This window comes from Leptonychotes weddellii, chromosome 5, assembly GCF_054177405.1.
Source record: "Leptonychotes weddellii isolate Sample4059 chromosome 5, ASM5417740v2, whole genome shotgun sequence".
Classification (NCBI taxonomy): domain Eukaryota; kingdom Metazoa; phylum Chordata; class Mammalia; order Carnivora; family Phocidae; genus Leptonychotes; species Leptonychotes weddellii.
This window is the reverse complement of record NC_138373.1, coordinates 20,664,648-20,686,298: the sequence shown is the minus strand read 5'-3', so window position 1 is coordinate 20,686,298 and position 21,651 is coordinate 20,664,648. Positions and strand designations below refer to the sequence as shown.

The 21,651-nt window shown below is 36.4% G+C and overlaps 1 protein-coding gene across 1 annotated transcript in view; it reads left to right on the top strand.

Annotated features, from left to right (window-relative positions):
• The window catches only part of LOC102748372 (phospholipid-transporting ATPase ABCA3-like), a gene marked incomplete at its 5' end in the record, with an annotated part of 211,336 nt that overhangs the window by 67,975 nt on the left and 121,710 nt on the right, over positions 1-21,651 (top strand). The window lies entirely within an intron of this gene.

Sequence of the window (21,651 nt, the reverse complement as noted above, 5' to 3'; positions counted from 1 at the left end):
ACCACATCTTCTTTATCCATTCATCTGTTGCAGGGCATCTTGGCTCTTTCCACAGTTTGACTTTTGCGGACATTGCTGCTATGAACATTGGGGTGCATGTGCCCCTTCTTTTCACTGCATCTGGTGTCTTTGGGGTAAATACCCGGTAGTGCAATTGCTGGGTCATAGGGTAGCTCTATTTTTAATGTCTTGAGGAACTTCCATACTGTTTTCCAAAGTGGCTGTACTAGCTTGTATTCCCACCAACAGTGTAAGAGGGTTCACCTTTCTCCACATCCTTGCCAACACTTGTTGTTTCCTGTGTTGTTAATTTTTGCCATTCTAATTGGTGTAAGGTGGTATATCTCAATGTGGTTTTGATTTAAATTTCCCTGATGTCTAGTGATGTTGAACATTTTTTCATGTGTCTGTTAGCCATTTGTATGTCTTCTTTGGAGAAGTGTCTGTTCATGTCTTCTGCCCATTTTTTGACTGGATTATTGGTTTTTTGGGTGTTGAGTTTGAGAAGTTCTTTATAGATCTTGGATACCAGCCTTTTATCTGTAGTGTCATTTGCAAATATCTTCTCCCATTCTGTGGGTTGCCTCTTAGTTTTGTTGACCGTTTCCTTTGCTGTGCAGAAGCTTTTTATCTTGATGAAGTCCCAAAAGTTCATTTTTGCTTTTGTTTCCCTTGCCTTTAGAGACAGGTCTTGAAAGAAGTTGCCGTGGCCAGTGTCAAAGAAGTTACCGCCTATGTTCTCCTCTAGGATTTTGATGGATTCCTGTCTCACATTGAGGTCTTTCATCCATTTTGAGTTTATCTTTATGTGTGGTATAAGAGAATGGTCCAGTTTCATTCTTCTGTATGTAGCTGTCCAATTTTCCCAGCACCATCTATTGAAGAGACTATTTCCATTGGATCTTTTTTCCTGCTTTGTCGAAGATTAGTTGGCCATAGAGTTGAGGGTCCATATCTGGGTTCTCTGTTCTATTTCATGGGTCTATATGTCTGTTTTTGTGCCAGTACCATGCTGTCTTGGTGATTGCTGCTTTGTAATATAGCTTGAAATCGGGCAACGTGATGCCCCCAGCTTTGTTTTTCTTTTTTAACATTTCCTTGGCGATTCGGGTCTTTTCTGATTCCATACAAATTTTAGGATTGTTTGTTCCAGCACTTTGAAAAATGTCATTGGAATTTTGATCAGGATGACATTGAAGGTATCGATTGCTCTGGGCAGCATAGACATTTTAACAATGTTTATTCTTCCGATCCATGAGCATGGAATATTTTTCCATCTTTTTGTGTCGTCTTCAATTTCTTTCATGAGTGTTTTGTAGTTCCTAGAGTATAGATCCTTTACCTCTTTGGTTAGGTTTATTCCGAGGTATCTTATGGGTTTTGGTGCTATTGTAAATGGAATTGTTCCTTTAATTTCTCTTTCTACAGTTGATACTTTATGTGGAAAACCCAAAATGCTCCACACCCAGATTACTAGAACTCATACAGCAATTCAGTAATGTGGCAGGATACAAAATCAATGCACAGAAATCAGTTGCTTTCTTATACATTAACAATGCAACTGTAGAAAGAGAAATTTTCCTTCTTTCTGAAGAACTTTAACAATTTTTTAGAGCAGGTCTACTGGCAATGAGTTCTCTTTGTTTTCCTTCATCTAAGAATGTCTTTAATTCATCTTCATTCCTGAAGATTATTTTCATTTGGTATAAAATTTTGGGTTGACAGTCTTCTCAACATTTAAAAAATATTTGTCAGTTTCTTCTGACCTCCTTGGTGTTTGAAAAGAATCTTGTTTTGAAAAGAATCCTTGTTTTCTTTATAGGTATTGTATCATTTCTCTCTAGCTGCTTTCAAGATATTTTCTGTCCTTATTTGTCAAAATTATGATTATATTATGTCCAAGTGTGGATTTCTTTTGGTTTATTCTGTTAGGGGTTTACTGAGCATTTTGAATCTGTAAGTTTCTATCTTTCACCAAATTGAGGAGTTTTTAACCATTATTTCTCAAAGTTGTATTGTCCCGTAAGTCATTAAGGATCTATTCGAGTTTTTTTTCCCATTTTTTTCCTCTCTTGTTCAGATTAGGTAATGTCTATTAATGTCTTTACTGACTCCTTCCTCTGTTATCTCTATACAGCTATTGAGCCATCAAATGTGTTGGTTTTCTTAAAAGCACAGTCTAAAGTGATCTCTACCTCCTGATTTATCTTGTTTTGAGACAGCTTTTTGTGGGCCCCTGGCTGGCTCAGTTGGTAGAGCCTGTGACTCTTGCTCTCAGGGTTGTGAGTTCAAGCCCCACATTGGGCTTGCTTAAAAAAAAAAAACTGTAAAAACTGTAAAACAGCTTTTTGAGATCTAAGGCACCTACCATATATTCACCCATTTAAAGCATACAATTCAGTGGCTTTAAGTATATTCACAGAGTTGTGTATTCATTACCACAATCAATTTTAGGGCATTTTCATCACCAAAAATAAACCCTGTAACCTTTAGCCATGACTCTATAATTTCCAATCCCACCAAGATTAGGAAAACACTAAACTACTTTCTGTCTCTATAGATTTGCCTATCTTTTATGTAGATGGCATATATATAAACCTTTCATTTAAATTTTATATACATGGAAGATGTGGTCTTTTGTGACTGGCTTTTTTCACTTAGCATAATGTTTTCAAGGTTCATCTATGTTGTAGTTTGAATCAATACTTCATTCCTTTTCATTGTCAGGTAGTAGCCCATTGTATGGATTTACTGCATTCACTTGGTATATCCTTCATCAGTTGATGGACATTTGGGTTGTTTCCACCTTTTGGCTGTTATAAACCAACTGCTATGAACATTCATCTCTAAGTTTTATGTAGACATATGTTTTCATTTCTTTTGGGTATATACCTAAGAGTGGAATGAATATGTCATGTGGTAACTATGTTTAACTTTTTGAGGGGCTACCAAAAGTTGTTATCTAAAGTTGTTTTACTATTTTATATTCTGATCAGCATTGTATGAAGTTTCCAGTTTTTCCGTATTCTCACCAGCACTTGTTATCATCTGTCTTTTTGATTATAACTATCTCAGTGGATGTGAATTGGTATCTCATTGTGATTTTGATTTGCATTTTCCTTATGACTAATGACTTGTCTTTATGTATATTTTATAGTGATTGTTATTTAAAATTGGAGTAAAGTTTTATGCCTGAAATTGTTTTGAACTCCCAATATCCATTAAGTAGTTGTGATACCAATATTTGAAAAACAGTGTTTTTAAGTTTACAATATTGGGATAGCTTTTATCCATGTATCTCCCCTCAGGAGGAATTATCAGATATTCCCATTATAGTGAACAATTTATCCTCTTTACAGTTCGAGGGTTTGCTTCAGAAATGGAGCTTGAGACGTACATTAAGTATGACTATGGATCGAGTAAAGTACTGGCTGCCATCATTTTTGACTGTAACTTCAAAAGCAGCAGTGACCCTCTGCCACTTCAGGTGAGAATGTTTTATTTGGAGTTTTCTAAATACATAGTCTTCTAGTAGTTGCACTTCCAGTTTCTAGGATTTTAATGATGTGCTATTACAAACCCAATTTTATGGATGAGGCAACCAATTTTCCCAAAATCAAACTACTAGTATACAATAGAGCAAGAATGTGAATCCAGATCTGAGTAACTGATTACTGGGCTGTTAATTGTTACATTATGGTAAGGAAAGAACTGCACACACAAGGCCTTAGACCCATTAGAAACTTTGACTACTCAGGCATTGCTTCTAGTTCTACAGAGAAGAGAAACAAGCTACAGAGCAGATGCATTTTCACTAACAAGGAACCAAGCATGTAAAAAAAAATCCTTCTTTGAATAAAACACAGAATTTAAGTCCTTTCATAAATGACTAGAAAAACTCTAGGGCTCAGCCACATTGATTCGGAACTAGGACATCCATAAGCACTGAGAAAGGATCTGATTATAGCACAGCCCATGGGAAGGAGAAAGAAAGACAGTGCCTTGAACTTGGTGTCTGCTTAGCAGATCTTGTTAGGCATTCTATCTTGGTGGTGATAGAAATAAATGATCAATCTATAATATCTAGACATGGAGCCAAGTTCTATGTTTATAATGCAGACACATGTTAGTAGAAGGCAAAATTAATAAAACCCCTGGTAGGATAATATATATTCTCTCTGTATGTCCCATCCTTCCATGAGTCCATGCTTCTGTACCAACTTCCTTCCATTTACTGTCAGAATTATCCATATGCTGATAATGGATTTAGGCTGAACAGTATGCATTGGCTCAAGTGTGTTAAGTGCCATTTCAAGTTTTATTATAATTACTAATTGACTGTGCTTGTGCCCTCAAATATTTGTACTAGATTCCAGCCACTACCTGTATGCTAAACTGAAATAGGCTCACTGCTTGATGTAATGAAAGATTTAAATAGGATCTGTCTCCCAACATAATTGACAAAATGAACAGGATAAAATAGAAAATTATCTGTCACACAAAGATCCAAGAAAACCACAGTTATGGGGGGGTTCTGATTCATTTATTTACAGAATAATATTACATTATATAAAGAGATCACAATTATCAGTTCTGCTACCAGACACTTGGGATGTTTACAGCTTTTTTTTTTTTTCTTTTTTGCTAGTGAAACAGTGCTACTGTGAACATTAGATACTCTGGATATATGCCTGGATGTAGAATTTCTGGGGCATGCTCACATCTTAAAATTTATTACATAATGCCAAATTGTTTTCTGAAGTGATGATACCAATTCAGACTCCCAGCAACAGTGTCTGAAAGTTCTCTTTATTAAACTTAATATTTTCAGATGTTTACATTCACTAATTCCACAGATATGAATTAGCTAATTCCATAGGTGTGAAGTGGTATGCAACTTTGGCTTTAATTTCCATTTCCTTGGTTCCTAATGAGATTTACATATGTCCATGTTTTAAGTGATGAATTATTCTTTAGTGAGGTATACATTTGGTCTTTTCCCCCAATTTTCTATGGAAAAATCCATTTTACATATTAATTGACCAATTTCTTTGTCTATCCTACATAGGGATCCCTTGTCTCTCATATGTATTACAAGTATATTTTTCCAGTTTGTGGCTTTTCTTTCAGTTTTTTTGTCGTGATCAGATTTTCTTTTGATGATTAGATTATTTTAAAGCAGCCAGGTCTTTAATTCTTTTTCTGTATTCTTTTTTAAAAGGTTTTATTTTAATTCCAATTAGTTAACATACAGTGCTATATTACTGTCAGATGTACAATATAGTGATTCAGTAATTCTATACATTACTCAGTGCTCTTCATGACAAGTGCACTCTTTAATCCTCATCACCTATTTCATTCATTCCCCTTCCCACCCCCCCTCTGGTAACATCAGTTTGTTCTCTATAACTAAGACTCTATTTCTTTTTTCTTTTTATTTCTTTTTTTTTTTAAAGATTTTATTTATTTATTTGAGAGAGAGAGAATGAGAGAGAGCAAGCACATGAGGGGGGGAGGGTCAGAGGGAGAAGCAGACTCCCCGCCGAGCAGGGAGCCCGATGCGGGACTCGATCCCGGGACTCCAGGATCATGACCTGAGCCAAAGGCAGTCGCTTAACCAACTGAGCCACCCAGGCACCCTAAGACTCTGTTTCTTGATTTCTCTTTCTCTCTCTCTTAATTTTTCCCTTTCCTTGTTTGTTTTGAAGAAAACCACAATTTGAATGAGTAAAAACAATCAACTGACATAAACACAGAGATGAATTATCTAACAAAGATTTCAAAGCAGCCACCATAAAAAATGTTTAAACAACAAATTAAAATTGTCTTGAAATGAAAAATAGAAAATCTTAGCAAAGACACGAATTATAAACAAATTTTAAACTTAAAAATACAATGACATATAAAAAACTAGTTGAATGGCTTAATAGTAGAATGGACAGAGCAGAGGATATAATACTGAAGAATAAATTTAGCCAAAAAGGTGCAAGGGGTATGCACTGAAAACTACAATGCACTGTTGAAAGAAATTAAAGAAGACAAATAAATGTGAAGACAGCCCAAGTTCCTGGGTAGGAAGACCTAATATTGTTAAGATGTCTTTGGGGGCACATGGTGGCTCAGTCAGGTAAGTGTCTGACTCTTGATCTCAGCTCAGGTCTTGATCTCAGGGTTGTGAGTTCAAGTCCTGCATTGGGCTCCACACTGGGCATGGAGCCTACTTAAAAAACAAAGATGTCAGGGGCGCCTGGGTGGCTCAGTTGGTTAAGCAACTGCCTTCGGCTCAGGTCATGATCCTGGAGTCCCAGGATCGAGTCCCGCATCAGGCTCCCTGCTCGGCGGGGAGTCTGCTTCTCCCTCTGACCCTCCCCCCTCTCATGTGCTCTCTCTCTCTCATTCTCTCTGTCTCAAATAAATAAATAAAATCTTTAAAAAAAATAAAAATAATAAAAAAATACTTTAAAAAAAAAACAAAACAAAGATGTCAGTACTACCCATAGTTAACCTACTGATCCATCACAGTCGCTATCAAAATTCCAACAGCTTTTTATGCAGAAAGAGATAAGCCAGTCTTCAAATTTTCAAATTCATATAGAATTGCAGGAGGCCCAACTAGTAAAAACAGTTTTAAAAAAGAGCAAAGTCAGAGGATTCACATTACCCAATTGCAAACTTACTACAATGCTACAGTAATCAAAACAGTGTGGCACTGGCATAAGAACAGGAACAGACCAATGATATAAAATTGAGAGTCCAGAAATAAGCCCACATATTTATAGCCAGTCAATTTGTGAAAATGGTGCAAAGTCCATTCATTGGGAAAGAACAAGTTCTTAAATGATGCTAGGACAACTGATTTTCCACATACAAAAGACTAAGAGTGGACCTCTACTTCACACTATATACAAAAATCAACTCAAAATGGACTAATGAGCTAAACATAGCTAAAAACAAAACTCTCAGAAGTGCACATGTATAAATCTCTGTGGAGGGGGGAGTTAAGATGATGGAGAATTAGGGGCACCCTAAGCTTGTCTTGTCCCTTGAATACAGCTAGTTAGTTATCATATCACTCTGAACACCCAGGAAATCAATCGGAGATCTGAGAGAACAAAAACTACAAGTCTACAAGTAGAAAAGCCACCACCTTTTGGTAGCTAGGAGGTTCAGACACTTGAATTTGGGGAGAGAGAGCTGTGGATGCAGTGGTGGGGAAGGAGCCTGCTTATGTAGTGAAATGCAAAATCAGAGAGGGGACATGCCTAGCTTAAAGGTGCTCAGGTGGTGAAGCAGGGTGGAATTCCAGGTGTGACACCCTGGTCTGAGGATCCCGTGGATCACAAGAATGGGTGGCAACTAAGTGCTATACTGTTCCCAGTATAACAGTGAGTCTAGGTGCCAGCTTTCTGCTCTGTTTTGCCATAAACTGTGAACCGCTGTGCAGTCGTGGTTCTGCAACCACTTTCCTGGGATGGGCCAGCAAACGGCAGAAGTGTGGTGAGTTCTCCCTAGGAGGAACAGTATGGATCCACGCCACAGGAGTCCCTAAAATTTGGTGTTTGAAACTCAGTCACGCACCTGAAATAAAAAAGCTGGGACACAGGCAGGGTGAAGGCAGGGTTCTGACAGAAACCAGGGAGATAAGAGTGATTGGTTGCTCTTCTCTGAGGGCTCACTGAAGAGTGGAGGGTGCAAACTTCCAACTCTGGGGCTAGGGTGGGGGCCTCTGCCATATTTATCCCACACATCAGTGCTGAAAGCCTCCAGGGAGAAAAACAGCACCACCTAGTGGAGTCCAGACCCACTTACACCAACCCCTGCTGCCCTGTGCCCTGGAGGCACATTTCTGCTAGGGTAAGTCCACCTGAGCATCAGTGCAACGGGCCCCTCCCCCAGAAGACAAGCACGAACAATTAGCTCACACAAAGTTCACTGATCAGAGAGGGCTGCAAAGCTTCAGCTCTAGGGGAAAATAGTATCTAGCCTCCTTTGTACTTTTATTCTTTTTTTATTATTATTTCATTTATTTTCTCATTTTTTCACGTTTTTTCTATTTTTATTTTTATATATGTATTTTTATTTTTTGTTTACTTTCATCATATTTTATTTTACTTTCTTAGTTTAGAATCTAGATTCTTATAACAAGAAGACCGAACACATGCCCAGGATCTAGGTTTTTTTTGTTGTTGTTGTTTGTTTGTCTGTTTTCTTTTTATTCTTTTATTTTCTGGACAAAATGATGAGACAGAGAAATTCACCCCAAAAGAAAGAACAGGAGGTAGTACTCACAGCCAGCAATTGAATCACTACAGATATAAGTAAGATGTCTGAACTAGAATTTAAAACAACGAGTATAATATTATTAGCTCAGCTTGAAAAAAAAGCATAGAAGACACTAGGGAATCCCTTACTGCAGAGATAAAAGAACTAAAATCTATTCAGGCCAAAATTTAAAATGCTACAATGATGCAATCCCAAGTGGAGGCCATAAAAATGAGGATGGATGAAGTAGAGGAGTGAATCAGTGATCTGGAAGATATAATTATGGGAAAAAAATGAAGCTGAAAAGAAGAGGGAAAGAAAGGTAATGGACCACAAAGGTAGACTTAGGGAACTCATTGACTTCTTAAAATGTAGTAAGATTCATATCATAGTAGTCCCAGAGGATGAAGAGAGAGAAAGGGGGACAGAAACTTTATTCAAACAAGTTATAGCTGAAAACTTCTCTAATCTGGGGAAGGACACAGACATCAAATCCAGGAAGCACAGAGACCTCCCATTCAATTCAACAAAAGCTAACCATTGCCAAAGCATATCATATTCAAATTCACAAAATACAAAGACAAGAAAAGAATCCTGGAAGGAGCAAGGGGGAAAAAAAAGCCCTTAACCAACAAGGGAAGGCATATTAGGTTCACAGCAGATCTGTCCACAGAAACTTGGCAGGCCAGAAAAGAGTAGAAATATTCAACATACTGAATGGGAAAAACCTGCAGCCAGGAATACTTTATCTGTCAAGGCTGTCATTCAGAACAGAAGGAGAAAGAAAGAGTTTACTAAACAAAAACTAAAGGAGTTCATGACCACTAAACCAACCCTGTAAGAAATTTTAAGGGGGATTCTTTGAGTGAAGGAAAAAAAAAAAAGCAACAAAGACTAGAAAGGACTAGAGAACATCACCAGAAACACCAACTCTACAGGTAACACAATGGCACTACATTCATATCTTTCAGTAATCACTCTGAATGTAGATGGACTAAATGGTCCAATCAAAAGGCATAGGGTATCAAAATGGATTTAAAAACAAGATACATCTATATGCTGCATACAAGAGACTCATTTTAGACCTAAAGACACCTGCATATTGAAAGTGAGGGGATGGAAAACCATCTATCATACTAATGGATGTCAAAAGAAAGCAAGAATAGCCATACTTATATCAGAAAAACTAGATTTTAAACCAAAGATTGTAAGAAGACATGAAGAAGGGCATTATATCATAATTAAGGGGTCTATTCATCAGGAAGATCTAACAATTGTAAATATTTATGCCCCCAACTTGGGAGCATCCAAATATATAATTCTTAATAATAAACATAAAGAAACTCATTTATAATACATTAATTGTAGGGGACTTTAACACCCCACTCACAGCAATGGACAGATCATCAAAGCAGAAAATCAACAAGGAAACAATGGCTTTGAATGACACACTGGACCAGATGGACTTAACAGATATACTCAGAACATTTCATCCTAAAGCAGCAGAATACACTTCAAGTGCACATGGAACATTCTCCAGAATAGATCACATACGGGGTCACAATTCAGCCCTCAACTGGTACAAAAAGATGGAGACCTCAGCGCTATGAAACTGGAAGTCAACAGGAAAAATTTGGAAAGACCACATATACATGGAGGCTAAAGAACATCCTACTAAAGAATGCATGGGTTACCCAGGAAATTAAGAATTTAAAAAATACATGGAAGAAAATGAAAATGAAAACACAACAGTTCAAAACCTTTGGGATGCTGCAAAGGCAGTCCTAAGAAGGAAGTATATTGCAATACAGGTCTACCTCAAGAAGCAAGAAAAGTCTGAAATACACAACCTAACCTTACACCTAAAAAAGCTAGAAAAGGAATAGCAAATAAAGCCTAAAGCCAGCAGAAGAATGGAAATAGTAAAGATTAGAGCAGAAATAAATGATATACAAACAACAACAACCATGAAACAGAGTGGATTAATGAAACTAATTAGCTTCTGCTTCAAAAGAATTAATAAAATTGATAAATCCCTAGCCAGACTTATCAAGAAGAAAAGAGATGGGGTGCCTGGGTGGCTCAGTCAGTTAAGTGTCTGCCTTCAGCTCAGGTCATGATCCCACTGGGATCGAGTCCTGTGTTGGGCTCTCTGCTCAGCGGGAAGCCTGCTTCTCTCTCTCCCTCTGCCTCCCTCTGCCTGCCACTCTGCCTGCTTGTGCTCTCTCTCTCTCTCAAATCTTAAAAAAAGAGAGAGAGAGAAAGGACCCAAACAGATAAAATCATGAATGAAAGATCACAACCAAAACCAGAGAAATACAAAGAATTATCAGAGACTACTATGAAAAATTATATGCCATCAAACTGGGCAACCTGGAAGAAATGGACAAATTCCTAGAAACCTACAAACAACCAAAACTGAAACCAGAAGAAATAGAAAATTTGAACAGACCCATAACCAGCAAAGAAATTGAATCAGTAATCAGAAATCTCCCAACAAACCAAAGTCCAGGGCCAGATGGGCTCCCAGGGGAATTCTACCAGACATTTAAAGAAGAGTTAATACCTATTTTCCTCAAACTACCAAAAAATAGAAATGGAAGGAAAATTTGTAAACTCATCCTACAAAGCCACCATTACCTTGATTGCAAAACCAAAGACCACACTAAAAAGGATAATTACAGGCCAATATCTCTGATGAACATGGATGCCAAAATTCTCACCAAGATACTAGCCAATAGGATCCAACAGTCCATTAAAAGAATTATTCACCATGATCAAGTGGGATTTATTCCTGGGCTGCAGGGATGGTTCAGTATTTACAAATCAATGAACATGATACACCACATTAAATGAAAGAATAAGAACCATATGATCCTCAGTAGATGTAGAAAAAGCATTTACCTTTTCAGGTTATCTAGTATGATCAATATGATTTCTGTTTTCTGACTGTAGCTTGAACAGATACATAGCTGTCTGTTGTGTACAGGTTCCACCTTTTGTGCCATCTCCTTTGAGCAATTAGGTTGATTCCCATATATTTCTACCACAAATAATGTTACAACAAACTTGTGCGTGTTTCCTTTATGTTGTTGGAGGTGTATATTCCAAGTCTGTTCCTGGAAGTAGGATTGCTGAATCAAACCATAATGCATGTGTAGTTTTATTAAACATTGCCAGATTCTCCATTATAGTTGTGCCATTTTGCATCCCACACGTATTAAAGTGCCTGTTTGTCTACAGCTTCAGTGATGGAGCATGTTGTTAAGCTTTTGATTTTTCCAGTGTGATGCGTAAGACATATCTCTGTAATTTTAATTTATACTTATTTCATTGTATGACATTGAGAAGCTTTTCATATATTTATGGGCCATTTTTGTGTCTTTTTGTGAACTATATTCTGAAAGGACTTTAGATGTTCTTATGATTGGAGGACTTATGTTGTACTTTCAGTCACTGTCATTTCCTAGTGTTCAGAATCACTGTGACATCAGATTAGTCTCATCTTTCAAATTGTGTGTTTTCCCATTTGGACTTATCTTTCTTTTTTAATATGTGCATTTCCGTTTATATGTTTTAAGCATGATTTCTTTCCTATTGCTACTTCTAGGTAAAATATCATCTGCGTTTTGTTAAGATACAGAGATCTTTGATGTGGCCAGACAGGCTGGGCTGGAAGACATCCTTACTCTTTCCTATTTATCCCTCTGTAGGACCCAGGAACGCAGATTTTAATGATGGAGGAAGTCCTGGTGAGCAAATCGTTAAACATCCTTATTTTATTATCTCAGTTGCATATTAACTATACATATACCATATGTATAGTTAGATGTATGTTTTATACATGTATATATCTGTATATATGTTCTTAACTTGTAATTTTTTAAATTGAAATTATATTTTATCAAAACCACTTTGAATACTACGCATTAGTTGTGGTTTAGTGTTTTGCTTTCCAAATACAAACACTTTCATTTGTTGGCATCGCTTGCCTATTTGTGTCTATATATAATTTTATTGATTTGATCTAAAAGTTTTAAAATTGTGATGGTAATTTTTAATTCATTTTTTTATTTTGAAAATTATCTTACATGAAAAACCCTTAATGTGGAATTTGGATTTACCAACTATCTTGAGATTTTTATCTTTAGCAAATATTTAATAGAAGAAAAAACCCAGGGGCACCTGGGTGGCTCAGTCGGTTAAGCGTCTGCCTTCAGCTCAGGTCATGATCCCAGAGTCCTGGGATCAAGCCCCGCGTCGGGCTCCCTGCTCAACAGGGAGCCTGCTTCTCGCTCTCCTCTTTGCTTGTGCTCTCTTTCACTAGCTCTGTCTCTCTCTCTCAAATAAATAAAATCTTTTTAAAGAATAAAGTAAAAAAGCTATGCACATTCTAGCAGAAGGAACAAAAGTTGGAAACAACATAAAGCAGTAAAAGAATAGATGAACCTATTGGACAGTCATTAAAAATAATCTTTACAAAGTCTACTAAGAAGGAATTTAAGCTTAAGGATTAAGCTGAATCTATACCTACATGTACTTAATTAGTTAGTTGGAGATGGGTGAGGATTATTCCAGGCAGTGGAAGTAAAATCATGAACACATACAGGACAGGATGCCACATTCAGGGAACTACATGGCCTTTTGTTTGTTTACTTTCTTTATTTATATAGCTAGAATAGAGGGTGCATGTAAGTCTGTTAGAAATGAGGCTAGGAGGCAAAAAGTCATTAAAGACCTGGCGTGTAGGTGAAGGAGTATGAAATTTCTCCTGGAAGTTATGAGAGACACAGGCCATAGCAATATTTAGCATGAATAGGAGAAATGATTTAATATGGTAGTGGATGCATATCTCCCAAGTGATAACACTCATAGTTTATCTTTGATTTTTGTTGTATACTCTTGCTGAACAAATACCACTGTGACCTATGTTTCATAATTTATATAATAATAATATATATAAGTGATCAAGATATTTCAGAGAATGACCTTTTTCAGATGTTGGGATTTTATTTTGTCATTTCACTTCTCAACTTTAAGTAGCACATTACTTGAGAACAAGCAATACATACCCTTAGATTTCCTTAATATCATGCTATTTGGGGGGAAATGTTAGAGAAGGAAGGATGAAGGACTGAATGCTAGGTAAACAAAGGAGGACAAATGTACAAAGACTAAGAAAGATTGGCAGGGAAATGAGTAGAAAATTAAGATAATCTATTACATGAATCAAGGGAGGAATGGAAAACTATGCTTAATTTTTCAGTTATAGTATCACAAATGAACCTTTGTGATACTTTAAAACTTGAAACAATAATCCCTCCACAGAAAATAGTTTCAAGTAATGTAACACACATTTTATTTAAATATCTATTTAAAGATTTATATTTATTCAGGAGTTCCATGTATTTTCAGATATATTGTTGGTTCCAAATTTTAAGAATATCTTTTTCCAACTTTTGATTTTATCTATGCTGTCCTTTATTGAAATAACAGAAATCTTTAATTTGATGTAATTTAGCATTTTTTGGCCACATGGTCTTTTTCTGGCCTTTCGTTTAAGAAGTCCATCCCTACTTCTAAGTTCAAAAATATTCTTCTATTTCCTCTTTATGGTTTTTCCTTCTATGATTTGGTTGTTAATCCATGAGGAAGGAGTTCACATTTGTATGTAGTTTGGGTTAGGGATTCAGTATTGTTTTTTTTTTACCACAGAGAAGAAAACAGTTTTCCCAAAACTGTTTAAAATAATGTCCTAAAAAATTTTTTTTCCTATTAGTCTCCTTTTTTTAGATTTTTAAATTTTTTTTTAATTTATTTGAGCGAGATAGCAACAGAGATAGCGAGAGGGAGCACAAGCGGGGAGGAGAGGGAGAAGCAGACTACCCACTGAGCAGGGAGCCCGATGTGGGGCTCGGTTCCAGAACCCTGGGATCGTGACCTGAGCCAAAGGCAGACGCTTAGCCAACTAAGCCACCCAGGTGCCTCTAATCTTTCTACTCTTACAGTGGTTTTGTGTACTGCATCTTAATATCAACCGAGACTCCAAGAAAACTCAGATATGGAACTAGAAGATAAGAACTTGTTGTAAGGTGGCTAGTATAATTATTCTCAGTCACTGAATTAAAATAATTGCACAATGTAAGAAGTGATAAGTCTCATCAGAGAATTAGAAACCATAAAAAAGGAATAAAACACAAAGTCTAGAATTTGAAAATACAAAACAGATTTAATAGTGAAGATAACAGAAGAAAGAATAAATGAACTTGGAACAATAAGATGTATTCAGTTTGAAAAACAAAAAAATTGAGTTTCATTGAAATGTGGGGCAATACCAAAAGTTCTAACATATGTGTAATTAGAGCCCCTGATGGGTAAAAGAGAAGAGAGCAGAAAAAGTATGTGTAGAAAAATAGCTGTAAGAGTCTTAAATGTGATTAAAGACAGTAACCATAAAGTGGCTGGAGCAGATATACACATATCTGATAAAACATTTCAAGACAAAGGATCAATTGGTCAGGAGGATATAACAATTATAAATATGTATGCATCTAATAACAGCTTCAAAATACATGAAGCAAAAAGTGACAGAATTAAAGGGAGAATTGGGCAATACCACAGTTGTCGATGGAGATTCTATCCTTCTCTCAGCTGTTGACAGAACATCTAAACAAAAAAAATTGTAGGGGCGCCTAGGTGGCTCAGTCGTTAAGTGTCTGCCTTTGGCTCAGGTCATGATCCCAGGGTCCTGGGATCGAGCCCCACATCGGGCTCCCTGCTCGGCGGGAAGTCTGCTTCTCCCTCTCCCACTCCCTCTGCTTGTGTTCCCTCTCTTGCTGTGTCTCTGTCAAATAAATAAATAAATATTTTTTAAAAAAAAGAAAATTGTAAAGAAGTAGATGATATGAAGAACATTTTCAGTTTCCCTGAATTGATTGACATTTGCAGAGCAATTACTCAACAGTAGGAGAATACACATTTTTTTAAGTGCACATGGCATTTTCACCAGGATAACTCTTATGTTGAGTTGTAAAATAAATCTCGTTGAAATTAAAAAGACTGAAATCATATAGTGTGTTCTCTGATGACAGGGGAATTAGGGGCCAATAACAATGAGATAATTGGAAACATTAGATAAGTAGAAAAATATTTGGACATTACACAACCATTTCTGAATAATCCAGGAGCCAAGTCACAAAGAAATCAGAAAATATTTTAAATTGAATAATAAGAAAACCTGACATGTTAAGATTTGGGAGCAAAACCAGAGGAATATAGCTAAAGCCATGCTTAGAAAGAGGCTTGTAGTTTTAAATGTTCATATTAGAAAAATGGAGAAGTACAAAATTAATGATCAGAGTTCCAATTTTGAAAAATCAATAAAAACAGATTAAACCCTAAGTTGCCTTTTAGTTGTATGGTTGACTTGGTTTCAGTGGAACAATTTTTCTTGAGGGCCATTCCGCATTACTCTGTAGAATTTATCTGTGATTCTGAGCCTCATTTCTGTATTTACATTTCCAAGTCTTCATCTCTCTAATATTTAATTAAATCTGCATTCTTTTTGTAAATATAGATTACATTAGCAAACCTACCACTGTCATTAAGTATATTTAATTTGGGGAAGATGTGAATCAGATTCAGCTGAAGAAGGATCCCTTACTTCTATGTCAAAACTATGATATGTTCTCAGGGTAATTATGAGCATTTAGCCTTGATACAGCTGTAAATTTGGGTTCTGTAGATGACATATGACTTACTTGAATTGCCATGTTATTTATGTGTCTGAGCAGTTCCTTAGTCTGTTTTATTTGACAGTGTTTGTTTTATCATGCAGGGTACATCAGAGAAGGGTTCCTGGCTGTACAGCATGCCTTAGATAAGGCCATCATGCTGTATCATGAGAGCAGTGCTAGCCAGAAACTGTTCGATAGTATCAGTATCTTTACACAGAGATTTCCATACCCAGCTTATTCTCATGATGGATTAATTTGGATCATTAGTTCCTTCCTCCCTTTGATGTTCATACTCATGTTCTCTCCAACTGTACTTTCCATCATGCGATCCGTTGTCTGGGAAAGGGAAAAAAGATTGAAGGTAATCCCAATTTCTTTGTTTGTTTCAAGTTTTTATTTAAATTCCAGTTAGTTAATATATAATGTAATATTAGCTTCAGGAGTAGAATTTAGAGATTCATCAGTTATGTACAACACCTGGTGCTTATCACAAGTGCCTTCTTTAATCCCCATCACCCATTTAACCCTTCCCCCCACCCACCTCCCCTCCAGCAGCCCTCAGTTTATTCTTTATAGTTAAGAGTCTGTTTTATGGTTTGCCTCTCTTTTTTCGCCCCTATGTTCATCTGTTTCTGTAAAAATGTTTTTAGGCCTGTAGGGCTCTTTTGTATGGAGAGTTGGATTATTTTTACATATTTATCATTGGTGGGTAGTTGTTACATCCCAGTAGCAGGAAATATAAAACAAGAAAAGTGAATACTGATGCCATTTACCGGTTTTTCAAGCTGGCATGATTTCAGAGAGAAACTTGTCTCTTGGGAGCAACAGGAAGAGAAAACCTGAAGGCATGCAGGGAGACAAAAAGGATCACTGGAGGAATTTAAAATCTCTAATAACTAAAGTAACAGTGAACAGCTCTTGGCTAAATTAACATAAAACCCCACATCTTAGGCCTTCACCTTGATATCTGTTATCCTAGATAATATGTCTGGTTCTCAACAAAAAAATCATTAGGCACACCAAAAATTAAGAAAAAAAAAAACGTAGTCCAAAGAGGCAAGTCAGTCATCAGAACCAGACACAGATAAAACACAGATGTTGGAAATATCAGATGAGGAATTTTAAATTACTGTAATAATTTAAAGGCTCTAAGGGAAAGGTAGATATGTCCAGGAGCCTCAAGACAGCCCCTAATTTCTGAAATTTTCTAGAAGGACTAGTGGGACTCTGCATATAGTTAATGCTAACAGCCAGGAATTATTATAGTGGTGTAATAAGTAAACATAGCTGGCTCAGAAGAGGATATGACACAAGCAAAGCCTGGAGGAATTCACCTGCAGGCTTCTTCAATTAGCCCCACAAGAGGTCACACAGAGCACACTCTTGCTCAGCAATGAAAATCCAGCAGTATGTTTTTTATGTTTGTGTCCAGGGAAGTCCACTAGAGATTTAGCACCCAAGGTTTTGATGGGGGCTGGTCATGTAGACACCCTTGCCTAGCATGTACCAAAATTCCACAGTCCTAGAAAGCAGGTATTCAGCATAAACCATAGTGTTTGTACCAACAGTTTTGGCACAGTCACCTACCCTTATCATTTAAGGAAAGTTTTATATCATTGCAGGGAACAGTTTACCAGCCAAGTTCCCATATACCAGCCAAGTGCCAACTTGTAGATATGCCTTTTTTTTTAATTAATTTATTTTTTTATTTAAATTCAATTAATTAACATATAGTGTATTATTTTTTTTTTAAGATTTTATTTATTTATTTGACAGAGAGAGAGATAACGAGAGCAGGAACACAAGCAGGGGGAGTAGGAGAGGGAGAAGCAGGCTTCCCGCCTAGCAGGGAGCCTGATGTGAGGCTCAATCCCAGGACCCTGGCATCATGACCAGAGCCGAAGGCAGACAGACACTTAACGACTGAGCCACCCAGGCGCCCCCATATAGTGTATTATTAGTTTCAGGGGTAGAGTTTAGTGATTCATCAGTTGCATATAACACCCGGTGCTCATTACATGCCTTTCTAAGAATAGTAGTCTCGGGCCTCCTTTGTTAACTCTTTTCTGCCCAGTAGGTAACATGCAAGATCAGATAGGTAATGTTATCAGACAGTCAAAACTATAAGGAGTCAAAGAGAATTTCTAGACATAAAAAACATGCTAACAAAAATGAAGAATGCTTTTGATGGACTCATCACTAGACTTGAGGAAAGAATCATAGAATTGAATATGATAGTTGAAAGTATACAAACTGAAACGCAAAGACAATACAAAATGTAAAATCCCAGAATAAAGCATTCAAAAAGTGTAGGACAATATAAATGGTATAACATATACATAATTTAAATCCCCAAAAAACAGAATAGAGCCAAAGAAATAATGGCAGAGAATTTTCCAAAATTAAGATAGACATCAAATCACAGGTCTAAGAAGCTCAGAGAACACAAAGCAGGAAAAATAGCATGCACACACAAACACACAGAGTATATTCAAACTGTTGAAAATTAAAGACCAAAAAGAAAATCTTGAAAGCAATCAGAGTGGGGATAAAGACACATTGCCTACAAGGAACAAGCTCTAACATACAATTGGATTTAAAAAAAAAAATAAATGCATTTCTCTTATACTCCAGGAAGTAGAGTATAATAAGAGAGCTTAATATTTCAAAGTTTAATTTTAGATTTTTCCCTTTTGGTCCATTACTAAGTATAGTAATGAAGAAAGATCTCTGAACTCAGGAGAAGTATATTTTAATGCCAGCACTGCCCTAACTGACTGCGTAATTTTGAACAGCACACTTTCTGAGCCTTGATTTTTCTTATTCATAACATGGAGATGATATTAACCATTTACATAGTTTTTTGTGGAAATTTAAATAGAAAAATATATGTAAATGGTATGGATTGCTGATACATGTAATATTTGACTTGTGCTGTCCTACAGGAGTACCAGCTTATAATTGGACTTAAAAACTGGATCATCTGGGCTGCCTATTTCTTCACATTCTTCTTTTTTTATATGATTATTATCTCTATGATATGTGTTTTATTCTCTGCCAAGGCAAGTGTCTAATTTCATGCTATTCAGTAGAAATACCGTAAGTCACATATGTAATACTGGTTTTTTAGTAGCCAGTAGAAATTTTTAAAACCATAAAGAACAGGTGAAATTATGTTAATGATATTTTAAATTTAACCTAATATGTACAAAATATTATTTGAATATGCAACCAATTTAAAAATTAAGAGTTTTTTTCTTTTTTTTACATTTTATTTATTTGAGAGAGAGCGAGAGAAAGAGAACATGAGCGTGGGGCAGGGCAGAGGGAGACTCCCCACTGAGCAGGGAGGCTGACACGGGGCTGTATCCCAAGACCCCGGGATCATGACCTGAGCTGAAGACAGATTCTTTTTTTTTTTTTTTTTTTAAGATTTTATTTATTTATTTGACAGAGAGAGATATCAAGAGCAGAAACACAAGCAGGGGGAGTGGGAGAGGGAGAAGCAGGCTTTCCGCTGAGCAGGGAGCCTGATGTGGGGCTCGATCCCAGGACCCCGGGATCATGACCTGAGCCGAAGGCAGACACTTAAAGACTGAGTCACCCAGGCACCCCTAAATTTTTTTGTACCGTCTTCCTACTCCAGTGTGTATTTTATATTTACAGCACATCTGAATTCATATACTATATTTTCATCAGAAGTACTTGATCTATATTAGACACTGCCTTCATTTTTCAATTTAAATAAAGATAACTAAAATGAAATGAAAATAAAAATTTAGTTCCTCAGTCACACTAGCTACATTTTAAGTGCTCATTAGCTACATGTGTTTAATGGTTTCTGTGTTAGACTTCTTAGTTCTAGTTGATTATAACCTGCCCTAGCTATCCTTTGGGAGGCAGAAGGTAATTATAGTGTGAACTGGTTGGTCTCAGGTGCCAGGAGGATGAAATATAGATTTTATTTGTTTATGCTGTGGAAACTCAGAGGCTGCTGTATCTCAGAAAAATATAAACCCTTCTGTAAGAAATAAGTTACTTAACTTTCATCTCATTGAGTTTCAGTCACTGAGCAGTGATCTAGCTCATTAGCACTATCATTTTCTCCCTCTTGTGTTTATGTGACAGTATTTATGGTGTACCTTACATGATGTCATAATTGTTTTTTTGTAGATTTTTAGTGAGCCAATCTTTCGCTTCAGTGACGGTAGTTTCATCTTCGTCTTTCTTATGTGTTATGCCATTGCTTCAATATTCTTTGCCTTTATGGTTAGCACATTCTTCAATAAAGGTAAGTCTAAGACTCATTCTATAACAGATTTTGGGGGTATTTGTATTAAATTCCACTATAATTAATGTACAGTGTTATATTAGTTTCAGGTATACAATATAGTAATTCAATAATTATGTACATTACTCAGTGCATATCATGACAAGTGTGCTCTTAATCCCCTTCACCTGTTTCACCCATCCCTTCAAAAGTTAAAAATAAAACTACCCTATGATTCACTAATCACACTACTGGGTATCTATCCTAAAATATAAAAACACTGATTCAAAGGGATACATGCACCCCTATGTTTAGCAGCATTATTTACAATAGCCAAGATGTGGAAGCAGCCCAGGTGTCCATCAATTGATGAATGAATAAAGAAGATGTGGTATATATATGCAATGGAATATTATTCAGCCATAAAAAATGAAGTCTTGCCATTTGCAATAACATGGATGGAGCTAGAGAGTATAATGCTAAGCAAAGTAAGGGAGTCAAAGAAAGACATATGCCATATGATTTCACTCATGTGAATTTAAGAAACAAAACAAATGAGCAAAGGGAAAAAAAGAGAAAGATAAACCAAGAAACAGACTCTTAATTATGAAGAACAGACCGATGGTTACCAAAGGGGATGTGAATAGGGGGATGAGGGAAATAGGAGATTGGGATTAAGGAATACATATATCATTATGGGAAAAAAACAAAATAAAAAGATAAAAATACAAAAAATAAATAAGTAGGTGAAATATCTGCACTGCCATATTCATTATAGCATTATTCACAATAGCCAAACCATGAAAGCAACCTAAATGTCCTTCGGTGGGTGAATGGCTAAAGAAAATGTGGTATATACATTCAAAGCGATATTTTTCTGCCTTATAAATGAAGGAAATTCTGCTATTTGTAAAAACAGAGACCTAGAGGACATTATGTTGTGAAACAAGCAAGACAGAAAAACAAATACTACATGATGCCACTTATATAAGGAATCTAAAGTAGTCATACTTTATAGACAGTATAGAATGGTGGTTGCCAGGGAATTGCGGGAAAGGGAAGCAGGGAGGTATTAGTCAAAGGGTACAGAGTTTCATTATGCAAGATGAAGAAGTATCTTAGAGATCTACTATACAACATAGTGCCTATAGTTAATACTGTACTGTACACTTAAAAAACTTGCTAAGAGGTACATTTTATGTTAAGTATTCATATCACCAAAAAGGTAATAATAAGTAGGTCGGGGGAAAGATGGCGGAGGAGTAGGGGACCCTATTTCTTTTTTTTTTTAAGATTTTATTTATTTATTTGAGACAGAGAGAATGAGAGAGACAGAGAGCACATGAGAAGGGGGAGGGTCAGAGGGAGAAGCAGGCTCCCTGC